Source organism: Cricetulus griseus (assembly GCF_003668045.3).
Source record: "Cricetulus griseus strain 17A/GY chromosome 1 unlocalized genomic scaffold, alternate assembly CriGri-PICRH-1.0 chr1_1, whole genome shotgun sequence".
Classification (NCBI taxonomy): domain Eukaryota; kingdom Metazoa; phylum Chordata; class Mammalia; order Rodentia; family Cricetidae; genus Cricetulus; species Cricetulus griseus.
Window position 1 is genome coordinate 269641338 of NW_023276807.1, and position 12604 is coordinate 269653941.

At 40.3% G+C, this 12604-nt stretch overlaps 1 protein-coding gene and 1 long non-coding RNA gene across 6 annotated transcripts in view; one reads left to right on the top strand and one right to left on the bottom strand.

The window, feature by feature from the left end:
* The window catches only part of Hs6st3 (heparan sulfate 6-O-sulfotransferase 3), a 726575-nt gene that overhangs the window by 497282 nt on the left and 216689 nt on the right, over positions 1 to 12604 (top strand).
* LOC118238867 overlaps positions 1595 to 12604 on the bottom strand; it is a 69604-nt gene continuing 58594 nt past the window's right edge. For 3 of the 5 annotated variants that reach the window (XR_004772217.1, XR_004772216.1, XR_004772221.1), the window contains 3 exons: positions 8549 to 8696; positions 6463 to 6592; positions 1595 to 3451 (listed from right to left, as the gene is read on the bottom strand). This is a non-coding gene — a long non-coding RNA (uncharacterized LOC118238867). Of the gene's footprint in view, positions 3452 to 5723; positions 6062 to 6462; positions 6593 to 8548; positions 8697 to 12604 lie in introns of all 5 variants that reach the window. The other 2 variants (XR_004772219.1, XR_004772220.1) reach the window with 2 other exon arrangements.

Sequence of the window (12604 nt, forward strand, 5' to 3'; positions counted from 1 at the left end):
TGACTTGGCAAGAGCTTTTATTCGCGTTGTTTCCTAGCTCCTCTGGCAGTGTGGATTGTACACTGGTAATCCTTTTCTCTGTGTCTAAAATCTATATACGAGTGAGTACATACCATGTTTATCTTTTTGTGACTGGGTTACCTCACTCAGGATGGTTTCTTCTAGTTCCATCCATTTATCTGTGAATTTCAAGCTTCCATTGTTTTTTTCTGCTGAGTAGTACTCCATTGTGTAAATGTACCACATTTTGTTTATCCATTCTTCAGTTGAGGGGCATCTAGGCTGCTTCCAGTTTCTGACTATTACAAATAATGCTGCTATGAACATTGTTGAACATATAACCTTACTGTATGAATGTGCATTTTTTGGGTATATGCCCAAGAGAGGAATTGCTGGATCTTGAGGTAGACAGATTCCCATTTTCCTGAGAAACTGCCATACTGATTTCCAAAGTGGTTGCACAAGTTTGCACTCCCACCAGCAATGGAGGAGTGTTCCTCTTTCTCCACATCCTCTCCAGCATAGATTGTCATTGGTGTTATTGATTTTAGCCATTCTGATAGGAGTAAGATGGTATCACAGAGTGATTTTGAACTGCATTTCCCTGATGGCTAAGGATGTTGAGCACTTTCTTAAGTGTCTTTCAGCCATTTTAGATTCCTCTGGACCCCAAGAGAAGATTGCATAGTCCCTTGAAGAAGGGGAGGGGGACAAGAACCCCTGAACAAAGTGGGAACACGGGAAAGGGTGGAGAGGAAGGAGGTGGGAAGGGAAGAAGGGGAGGGGGAGGAGAACAAGAGGCCTGAGACAGGGAGGAATAGAGGAGGGCAAGAAAGGAGATGCCTTGATAGAGGGAGACAGTACAGGTTTGGAGAGAGGTCTGGCACAGGGGAGATGTTAGGGGATCCACAGGGATGACCCCAACTAAGAATCCAGGCAGTGGTGGAGAAAATGCCATTGATGCCCTTCCCCTATAATGAGATTGGTGTCTACCTTGGTTACCGTTCCTAGAACCTTCATCTAGTAGCTGTCCGAAGCAGAAACAGACATCCACAGCTAAGCACTGAACCATACTCCTGGAATCCAATGTTGGGGACATAGGAGGATGAGAGGGCAAGGGAATGGAGGCATGAATATTTAAATATGAGTAGTAGTTAAATAATTTAAATAAAAAATTATAATAGGCAAAAAAGAGCTTTTATTTTCATAATCTGATACCAAAGACAGCAATTTGTTCCAGTTCCTCAGAAGTGTCTGAATCTAAATTTTTTTTGTTCTTATTTAGAAAAGCTCTTAATTTTCTCTCATTATCAGCCTGGCCACCAATTGCTGGTTTTCACACACTTACCGTACAAATATCATTGCACACCAACTCAACTGAGAGTCCTTGACCTAAGAAGCAGAAAGTGTTCTATTCTGGAACCAATTTTGCAATCTCTCAGAAATCTCATTTTATAATAATAGCAAGATTACAGGAGAGAACCATGGACCTCTGGACGGCATTTCTATAGATGACATAGTTTTATCAGAAGAACTTAAAGAAACCCAAGATCAGGTTAGTATTTTATGTTTCTGAAGTGATTCACTGGATAAGTATGTTAATTCTATTTATTTTCTTCAATTCCACAAATGGAAGTTAGTGAGGTTTTATAACATTGGACTGGGAACTTATTAATTTGTGTTTGATTGTCACATAAGAGTTGTCAAAAATTGTTATTGAATAGACAGAGCATCATAGATTTTCAAACAAAGGGTAAGTACAAGGGACGCTGATTACATGATATTTCACAACGCAGTGATGGCAAAGGCCACCTGCTCTTCTGTAAATGTATTTCCAAGGCATGAGAGCTCAGTGGGAACTGAAGCCTTCTGGACCTTACGATATTTAGTACTGGCACCTTAAGCTAATTTACAGATGTGACTTTAGTAGCTTGTCATGGAGATAATTTGTCTACAATCATTTCTTAGACATCACTGAATAGCCATCCTGTAATAAAAGTCCATCATTATTATATTGAATTGTAGTTAAATAGAGAGTGTAAGTTGTACTCTGTCGTAGAATGCATTTAAATACCTTGATTAAACCCAGCTAACTCAATTTCCAATGACATTTCATGCCCTTAGTGGTTAGCATTTCTTGCCCTACAAAGTAAATTCATTCTCTTGGCTTCTTACCATACTCATTGGTTCTAGTTTTTCTATTAGTTGATGGAAATGTGGGTATTTGTATATATTGATGTTAACTATAGTGATGACTTAACAATTTCAAATCCTGCACTGGTGAAGCTAATGTAAATACTTTGAGTTTACCACAGTTGAATTGCAGTTCAAGAATCATACAATACATCTGAGATAATTATTCATTAACTCGTACTCTTTTCTGCCGTGTTTGGGATTTCAAATCCTGAAGCTTCCAAACACGGGTGGGTTCTGACCCAAGTTAGCTGAGATGATAAACTTAGTCTGAACTATACTTGTGGCTGGACTGGCGGAAAACTGGGATGACCTGCATGTAGAACGAATTCCACTTCTCTCTGTAGGTCCCAGGCTGTGAATGTAGGGTCCCTGATGATTTTCACCCCTTGGAAAATTCTCAGGCATGTACCCTCGTCTTCTGAATGTAAAGCTCCTGAGGTAGAGTCCAGAGTCTGGTCTCAGAGTTCATCTGAAATATGCTGATGCACGTTCTCATTTCCGCAGCTCCATTTAGATCTTATTAAAACAACCAAGGACAGCATGCCTTCCTGAAGGTCCAGGTACCACAGCCCCAACCCCAATTCACTGCAACCGAGTCTCAACAGTGCACAGAGGTCCCTTTAGAGACGTGCAAGCTTATGGGTGCCCAAGTGAACAGATTCCCAACTTGATCATATCGGGGAAACTCAGTTTCCTTGTTTCCTCTGCTCGTGGATAGAACATTCAAAATTACATAAGGAGAGCAAGAACCAGAGCTGTTTCTACCCATCACTAATGAGGTGTAAGCCAATTTAACCCTAAAGTAGGGCTCTCACTTTCACCTGGGGCCCTTAATTTGGTGCCTTATTATCTGAATAACAGCGAATGTGGGTGTCATTTTGTATTTTAAACTTGTGTCTTCTTTTAAAGTTTGACAATCAAGTTGTATTAGCTTTGGGCCGTGCTGAGTCTGGCTGTGGTGCTGGCATGGAGCAATTCCTGACATATCAGAAAGGCTTAATAAATATTAGCTCTTTGAATTTAGCATCTATTCGCCACTCCTGCCACCTTTTATTGTTTGCCTCCGAGTCCTGAATACCATTCAGGATGGACTCAGGGGCTCACACACCTGATGGACACATGGTGCACATTTATGGATGACTGTGTTTAGAAAACTAGACTTAAGTGTTGAGTGGTGCAGTCTCTCACTGAGAGCTCTGCTTTCTTGTCAGTTCAGGTGAGGCTTCCAGCCTCTCTCTCTGCATTTATCCAGTACCTGCCAAGAAAAGCATATGGAGAGCAGGGATTTATTTTTTTTTAGGTGAAAACTCTTTTTAAACCAAAGTGAAGTTACTTAAGATTCAAATGACAGTTCTTTACTGAAAGTCAAATTGTATTCTTTGCCCTCTCTTTGACAATGATTATAGTAATTGAACAGAACAGAGTCTTCTCCATTCAAGTGTATGAATGTAGACACTTAAGGTTATATTCCCAAAGTACCATGTGTAGACTTAGCCATGAGCCTCCTGTTAATAACAGTGATGTCATGCAAGGAAGTACTTTTGTTCACTGGGTTGAAAATATACCTCACGACATTAATGCAAGTATCCTTGAACATCGTCAATTATCCCATTTTTCCATTACTTCTTTTCAATTAATTTCATTCCATAATGTAGAGTTAGCTGGCTTATGTCTCTTTTGGTTTAATGACAGTAACATTATCCATTTCCGTGTTTATCAAGTGCTGACTGGATCTTTTTGGTTGAAGAGTTGGTTAGGAAAATGACTGTCAAGCTCACTCACCACCGTAGTGACCGAATTTTAATACCTTCTGGGGATACAGGCATTTATATAATCCAAGTCCATGGTGCTGAGGTGCAGTGTATGTGGTGTATTTATGATTGAACAGAAAGTTTCAAACAGCAGCCTGTGAAATTGGATTTTAGATGTAATGTACCATAAATAAGTGCTATAAAGATTGCCTTTAATGCTATAAATCAGATTTTATTGGTTTCAGCTATCTCATCCTGGTTATTGTATTACCCACAAAATCAGAGGAAATCAAAGAGCTGGAATATTTTTTATTTTAATATCCTATATTCTACACGGATGGCACATACGCCCTCACAGTTTCCTCTTTAGGTAGTTTGGACAAGGTTGGCAGGTGGCAGACCCTAGCCACATATCATTGGCAGTATCTGTGTAAACAACCAAACTTTGGGAAGCCAGACATGTTTAAATGTCCTGTCTGTGAAATATACAAGGCAGTTGGACTGACAGGTTCCTTTCCTTCCTAAGAAGCCACTTGTCATGTTCCTTGTGCCTAACTGACACCTGTGGAGATTGGCACCTTCTCCAAAGTTCACAGACATAGATGATGGAGCTTCCCATTGAGGGTGAGGAGAGGTGCCATGCATGCCTTTTTGGTGTCACTGAAAGCATCCTAACTGTTGCTATAAAGAGGCTGTCTTCCTAAGCAGTGTCCTGGTATTTGATTTACAAGAATTGCCCCACTCTGTCTCCTATTTTGATGGTTTTCTGTTAAAAGTGGCCTAGTCAAGAAAATTGACATGCCGGTATTTTTCTTATGGTGACAGAATTGTTTCTACAGAGGCCAGAGAACTACAGCAACCTAAAAATGAACTGGTTAGTGATTGGGCAGGGTGGCAGATACCTGTAATCTCAGTAAACCTAATGCTGAGGCAGGCTTTATCATAGTTATCCCAAGGCCAACCTAGGAGATCCTATCTCAAAAAAAGTAAATAAAAAATGGAAACATAAATGATCCAGTGAAAACCAACAGTTACCAATCTACTTGCCCAACAGTTTGTTGTTGCAAACCATGTCACTCTATTTAGCATTTTCTTACAGTGTCCTGTGCCTTGAAATTTGCTTTGAAAGCCAACATCCTTCTCATTGGTTGGGCATCGTTCCATGTAACCCAGAGATCATTCCACGATGGAAATCTCTTGAGCAGAACCTATCAGGGGCCACAGCCTCATTACACTTCTCTCATGAATTAGCTGATTTATTATGTGAGGTGTGCTGTCATTAGTTAGGAGCCCAATTGAAAGCCCAAGCCAACTTAGTCATCAGAGACAACACTGAACTGTTGTGCTTTGTGGCAGTTCTGGAGAGATCTAATTTCCAAAAATGCTTAAGTGATCATCAACTTGCTAGACCAAAAGCCATCTGTGACAGGAGCTCTGTTGACAGAATGCTCATCTGAGGCCAGAAATTATTTTTCTCTGACACAGGAAATCTTCCTGATGCCACCTTTCCTGGCTGTGAACTGAACTGGAAGAACTGAAGGGATTACACTGATCAGGGCTTGACATTTATGGCTGCCAGTTGGCTGCTAGAAATACAGCCTAGGAGCTCAGCCCTAGACCTGGGAGGCAGCTGGACCCTGGGCCATGCATTGGCACTTGTTTCAAGCTGTGTTCAATTTCCTGGGAGTCCTTCAGCTACCTGGATTGAACAAAAAAACTCCCCTTGCCTGTAAGTGTGTGCACAGCTGGCTGCAGCAGGAGAATGAGGTCTTTTACCTTTGCAGATTCCCAATGCTCTTCCCAGGTCCTTATTGGAGCTTGAGGGATACGCCTTCCCTCTATCAACTATGCCTTTCTCCACAGTACCATCACCTCTTTTCAGCATCCGACCAACCATACTCCTCCAACTAGATTTTCAAATTTTGTTTGCATTCTTCTCTAGATTCCTCCAGGCAAATCAATTGCTCTTGTCTGTTGCTTGGTTAACCTTAACTGGTCTTCTCTCATACCCTCATCTAAGATCACCAGATATCAATTTTTAAATCAAAGTTGAGTTCACTGCACCACTCCATCAAGGCAGATTGCACCAAACCAGGTGAATTATGGGCATCTTTCTAAACAAAGGAAAAGATACAGGTTTTTAGAGGATCTTGAGAGATAATAGTATTTATGTGAAATTTAAATAAGGAGGTGTTTGCTCAAAACAAAGCAAAGCTGTGTGCAAAGGACTTAACTTCAAGTCTAGAACTTGAAGGGGATCTAAGGTCCTGTTTCCTTGGAAACTGCACAGTTAAGATTGATGTTGAGTGGTGTGTCCAGGAACTCCCTTGTTTGAAGCTCAGTACCTTGGCTGAAAATTGAGGCTTTCTATGTCAAAGTGACTTACATTCTCCAGACAGGAACAGGGTGTTTTGTTCTCATCCATACAACCCTCTTGGTCTTAGGAAACAACAGTAACTCAACAAGGATGATTTCTTTTCTTTTTGGCACTAGCTATGCAAGGAAGGGATGTTACCTGGGGAGACAGGTTCCTCTTGGCCTTTCAGCTCTAGCTGTGTCTATTCCAGCCTGGAGACTTCGCAGGGTCATCTTGCTTTCTCATTCCCATGTTCTCTTCGATACTCCTCACTATCATTTTTGGAAGCCTAAGTTTAAGAAGAGCCAAGTTCCCAGAAGAACAGGATAAAATTGTCTTTGAAACAGGCAAGTTGAAGAACACAAAGGACTACAGATAACAACTGATCAAGCAAAGTTTAAAAATCATGAATTATTTCTGCTCCTTTGTATGTTGAGCAAAAGTAAAAAAAATAAATTATTTCAGTTTTTCCTATGCTCTTCCTTCCAGAAATTGTGCCCATGTATTAAATATACCCTCGTTTTGAAGCTCACAATGATTAGCAGCCAGCCTTTATGTTGCATCATTTATAACTGAGTTTTTCACATTCTTCCCGGAGGCCCAGCTTCGTTACCAACTGTTTCCTAAGTGTCCCCCAGCTCCGTCTTCCTTTCTTCATCCATTCTCATTCAGTTGTTTAATCCATCTCTGAGGGGTTGTAGTTCAAGTAGTTTATTTCTACCAATTCTAGGGGGCTGCTCTGCAAGTCTTCCTGCTCTGTGATAGTATTTATGCATTTCACATAATTGTCATGAATCCTTTTGTGTCCCTCCCTCCTCATTTAAGTAGCTTGATCTTTATTCTACATCTTGAATTTCTACCATCTGACATCCACAGACCTATTCCTTTTGTCTTATCTGTGACCCTGCAGCCGTATATTTCCTTTCCCTCGATCTGTGTTTGGTAGTTTTAGATGATATGCCTTCTTTCGTTTGAGGCTTCATTCAATAATGTCCCATGCAACCTGAGTTGAGCCTTCGTGTGGGATGGGGGTGGAGATGGAAATCTCAGAAGGATTCCTAGCCAAGACTATTGCTTATTTGGGTTCCAGGCTGTGGGATCCTATATCTTTCATTGGAAAACTTCAGGTGTGAATGGCTGCAACCATGTTTGTGAAATATGGTCTCAAGGGAAGATTTACTCACACAGGCCAATGCATGCCCAAGCCTCATGGACCACGATAGACAAATTGGTAGACAAAACTTGTCAGTTAGGTGAGCTTCAAATGTTTCAGGTGGCCCAACTTACAGTTTTCTAAAGTTTTGCAGACCGAAGATAACATTTCTTGACCCACCAAAGCTGTAACATGTTAAGCTTCTCAGCCAAAGAGCATCTTTTCACCGTCAGTGTGTGCACTCCAAGCTTACCATCCTATGGTCATTCGGCTCTTTCTTTCTTGATATTCCCTTTGGGTGTCTGTGGCTTACCCATTGGCCTCCCTACTTCCATGAAAGTGACTGTACTTCTCAGCGCCTGACTATTCTGAGAGACCTCTCATTTTCTCTGGGTTTAGCTGCCCACCAACAAAAGGGTAAAAAGGGTATTGTATTAGACTTGGTATTTCCAAACATTTTGTACCAAGAAGACTTCTAGGTAGATTGTCTAGTTGTATCCTTGTATATATGTGTGGGCATATAGACAGGCAGATGTCTATGATCATATGTACAGATAGATATAAATCATTGGCTTTAAATTTTTCTTAGATATAGTGTCACATGTCTATAATGCTAACACTGGAGATTGGCAAGGAGATTGGAGTTCAAGGTCAACCTGGGCTGCATAGGAGTAGCAGTTCAAGGAAGGCTGTTACAACAACCCACTTTCCTTGAATGGATACTGCTTTTCTCTCAAAAATGCAAACCCTTCTGCATCTATCTTTATCTGCGTGTCAATCATCTCCCTCATCTTTCTCCTTCCCTCTGGCCCTAACGGTATTGATAAGGAAAGAGCGGCATGAATCAGGTCAGAACCTGCCCTTGCTATTGAGAGTGAAGTGCTACCTGTGCAAAGTGTAACCCGGTCTCTGTGAAAAGTCTGAAGTCCACCAAAGTGGCAAATTTGGGCTACTAACATGTGTGCCCTAGTCTATAAGCACTGCTCATGCTTTGGTCTCTGTGAGTAGTCTTCTTTGAGACTATCTCTCACAGACATGGTTGCAGTGATTCATGCCTGAAGTTTTACTATGGCACAGTGACATCTGGGTTACCTGAGGTGGAAAGGGAGTCCAGGTGAAGGGTGGATGTGGTTATGAGCCAGACATGGTTATGCATATCGGCAGTCTCAACATCTGCAAGCCTGAGAGGTAAGTACTGGAGCTGGGCTTCATAATGGGACACTCCTCAAAATAACACAATCTAAAGCAAAAACAAAATATTTAGCATTGCTAAGATGGATATTTTCCATAGTGCCACACATATTTTTATTTAGCAAATACTCTTTTCAATGAGGGGGAGATGTTCTGGGTTTGTGGAGATTGCATTTTTTTTCCTGAGAAGGAAGTCATCACTGTTACTATCTCTTCACTCTTGGTCAAATTGTGTTTGCTAGGTTCTTAAATGATATGCAAATATTGGATATTTTATGCTTGTCCATTTTTGGTAAACTTTATTTTTTATTGTGAATATTATTTTGTATAAACATAATACACATACATATGTGTGTAAATGTGAATGTGTTTTAAGTATTTGAAGATGTTTGCACAGCCAGAAGGATAACAAACAATAGGCTGAAATATATGCACTGTGACCTGGTTGAGGGCTAGTCCCCACATTAGTACCTTAGAAAACATCTCTGTGATCCTAGAACTCATACATTCTTCAGGGGCAGTGCCGCAGGTGCCTGCACCATTAGCATGAGTTTCTTTGTGCTTGAACACATATGTAACCATAAATGATAAATATTTTAGTGTTGCCCTGATGTTGATTCCAGGTAACAGAATAATGCACTCTTCCCTTATCTGCTTTTCCTCTGCCCAGCATTGCTTCAGACTTCTGCTTACGCTGCCACACACAGTTAGGTACTCATTGTTTACACAACTGTGAAATATAGCATTGAAGGAATTAGACCAGATTTCTTTCCAGTTTGGGCAGCTAAAACCTAGGTCTGTTGGGATTTTTGAGGGAATATTTTTGTGCACACATCTAGAAGTTTCTTGAGGTCTGTACCCAGAAATAAGATTGGGCTGCAAGTCACGTTCATGTCCAATGTTACAAGGTGTAACAAAGCATTTACCAAAATGATTGCATAAACTTAAAACCCCAGTGATGTAGTTTGAGAGTTTCCAGACCTTCATAGTTTTCCAACACTCAATTAAAAGATGTTTTTCCAGATTTTTCTCTTTTGTAGGAAACAGGTTATCATGCAGCCCACATCTGAGGTTTGCTATATAGGCAAGGATGATTTAGATTCTGTTTCTCCTACATCTACTTCCTGAGTGCTAGCAAGACAGGTGTGTGCTCACATGCCTGGGTCATGTGCTGCTCTGGTGTGACAGGTGTGTGCTCACATGCCTGGGTCATGTGCTTCTGGGGACTGAACCCAGGGTTTAATACATCCTAAGCAAGCATTCTGTGTACCAATTGAGCTATCTCCAGCTATTTTGTGGGCCGTTTTTTGTGTTTTCTATGTACTTATTATTTAGCACATGTTTTCAAAATGTAAATGTCTTAATACAATTGAGCATATTAAAATTTCCAAATAAGTTTGAACACAGTTTCTTTCATTTATAAACATTTTTCAGGTTTTTTGGGACAGGGTTTCTCTCTAAAGTCATGACTCTTCTGAAACTTGCTCTGTAGACCAGGCTGGCATTGAATTCAAAGATTCTCCTGCCTTGTTATCCCAAGTGCAGGAATTAAAGGCATGCACTACTATGCGCTGATTATTTATAAACTTTTATTTATATAGTACTTTTTTAAAAAAAAATGCTTGTGACATTTGCCAATTTTCTTGTTATTCTTTTCTGACTTTTTATATTATATATAATCAACTTACTCTGATTTCTGATACTGCTTTTGTTCTCCTGTTAAAAAAATATGTGTGTATATGTGTTCCATGTGGGAAGAGTGTGTGTGTGTGTGTGCCCGTGCGTGCGTGCGTGCGTGCGTGCGTGCGTGCGTGCGTACGTACGTGCGTATGTGCGTGCGTGAGTGCGTGCGTGCGTGCGTGTGTGTGTGTGTGTGTGTGTGTGTGTGTGTGTGTGTGTGGTGTATAGGTACACAATCACAAGCCGCAAATGGGCACGTCAGAGCCAGATGCCTGTGTCTTCCCCTCTCACTCTCTGCCCCTGTCCCCTTACACTGGGTCTCTCATGGCACAGAGCTTGGTTGGGCTAAGACACCTGCCCAGCAAACTCCCTGGATCCATCTGTTCCTGTTTAAGAAGCTTTTACATTTCATTCAATCTCATTTTCAACTCTTACTTTTGGATTCCTATTTGAAAGTCCAAACCTATGCTTGTATCTTGAAACATTTTTTCCTATATTTTCCTCTAGCAGGTTCAAATTTTGAGTATTATAAGGTGTTTGTTCTGGTTTGAATTGATTTTTGTGCCAAGTGAAAGAGATGGCTGTAATGTCGATGATAGCCTTTTGTTTTTCAACACCTTTTGTTGAAGAGACTACCATGATCCTTCAATGTTCACGCTTGATGCCTTTGTTAAAATGTAGCCGGATGTAGATATATGGGATTGTTTATGGGTTGCTATTCTCTACCATTGATCTACATGACTTGTGGGGTACACTCTTTTCCTTACTGTGGCTCTACATTGTAAGCTGAGGTTGACACCTTCAGTTTTGCTTCATATGTTCATATGTTTGCTTCATATGTGTCTAACTGTGGTTAATGTTTTCATGTGAATTTTGGAATTTTTCCTAATATTTTGAAAAATATGTTGGGAGTTTTGATGGAGATTGTATTGAATCTTTGTAAGATAGCCATTTCCACATTTTATGTTTAAAGAATATCGCTTACATGTTAGTACCGTGCCCAAATTCTGAAACCCCAAATCACCAAAGAAACCCATTTTGATGCAAAAGCAAAGGTCTTTTATTGCTGTTGTTTAAGGAGCTAACCCCATTAGCCTTTCATCCTTTCACCACATCCTTTCTCTCGAAAATGGCTAGAGAAAGACCCCGAGAATCCATGAGGCGGGAATCTTATAGGGCAGCGTAAGGGGAGTGTCTAGGGGTATGCACAGGCTAGGATGACCTGTCCTGTGTTGATTGGTCAACTGGTTGTTATAGCCCATAGGCCCTCCCAGGGCGGTTGCTATGCTCTGCACATCCTCTGTCATACCGTAAAGCACACCCAGAGCTGTAAAGTACACCCAAAGCCATAAAGCACACCCAGAGACGTAAAACACACCTAGAGCTGTAAAGCATAGCCTAGCCAGCTAACTTCTGATAGGTTCCTTGCCGCAAGGAGGGCATCTGACTTCCTAGTGACCAGGGCAGGCCCAGCAAGGTCAGGGAGCACATGTTGAGTCTTTAGCCTGTCATGGCTGCTAAAGCAGGGGGCTGGTCCCTTCAGCAGCAATCTAGTAAATTTTTGGATTGTGTGGGATTCATCTAACAAATACGGAGGGAAATTTATAATGTTTATATGCATAGTTATTTAAAGGGCATGTTTTATGGACTCTGATGACAGCAATTTTCATAAATAATTCATATCTTTCTAAAATTAAGGTGTAGTCTTGAGCTATTTGGTACATTTTAATCAAGGTTATGCTATCTAAGTCTTTATTGCCTTATTGACTTTTTGTTTGTCTAGTCTTTCAATTTATGAGAGAGTATATACAATCCTCCCAATATCCTGGTGAGTTTGTCATTTTCTAATTCTGTAGCAGTAAAATGTCAATGCACAGCTATATCATTATGTTTCTTGTAATCTTTAAGTAATTGACTAATTAAAAATTGCATCATTATACAGAGACCTTATTTGTCTATGTTCATAGGTTTTGTTTCCAAGTAGCCTGTATTCTACTTTTTATGATATTTGGAGTTAATATTTGTAGACAGGGGTATTTTCAGCACTTTAAAATGTGTAAATGAACACACACACATACACACACACACACACACACACACACACACACATATATATATATATATATATATATATATATATATTCACATGTATGTATATTTATACCTATGTGTATTCATTTAACCTTTGCAACACTGGATAGAATACATGGTTAGAATTTTAATTTCCCCTCTTTCTCTTGTTCAATTTGTATCTCATCCCAGTTTGTTTTAATTTTT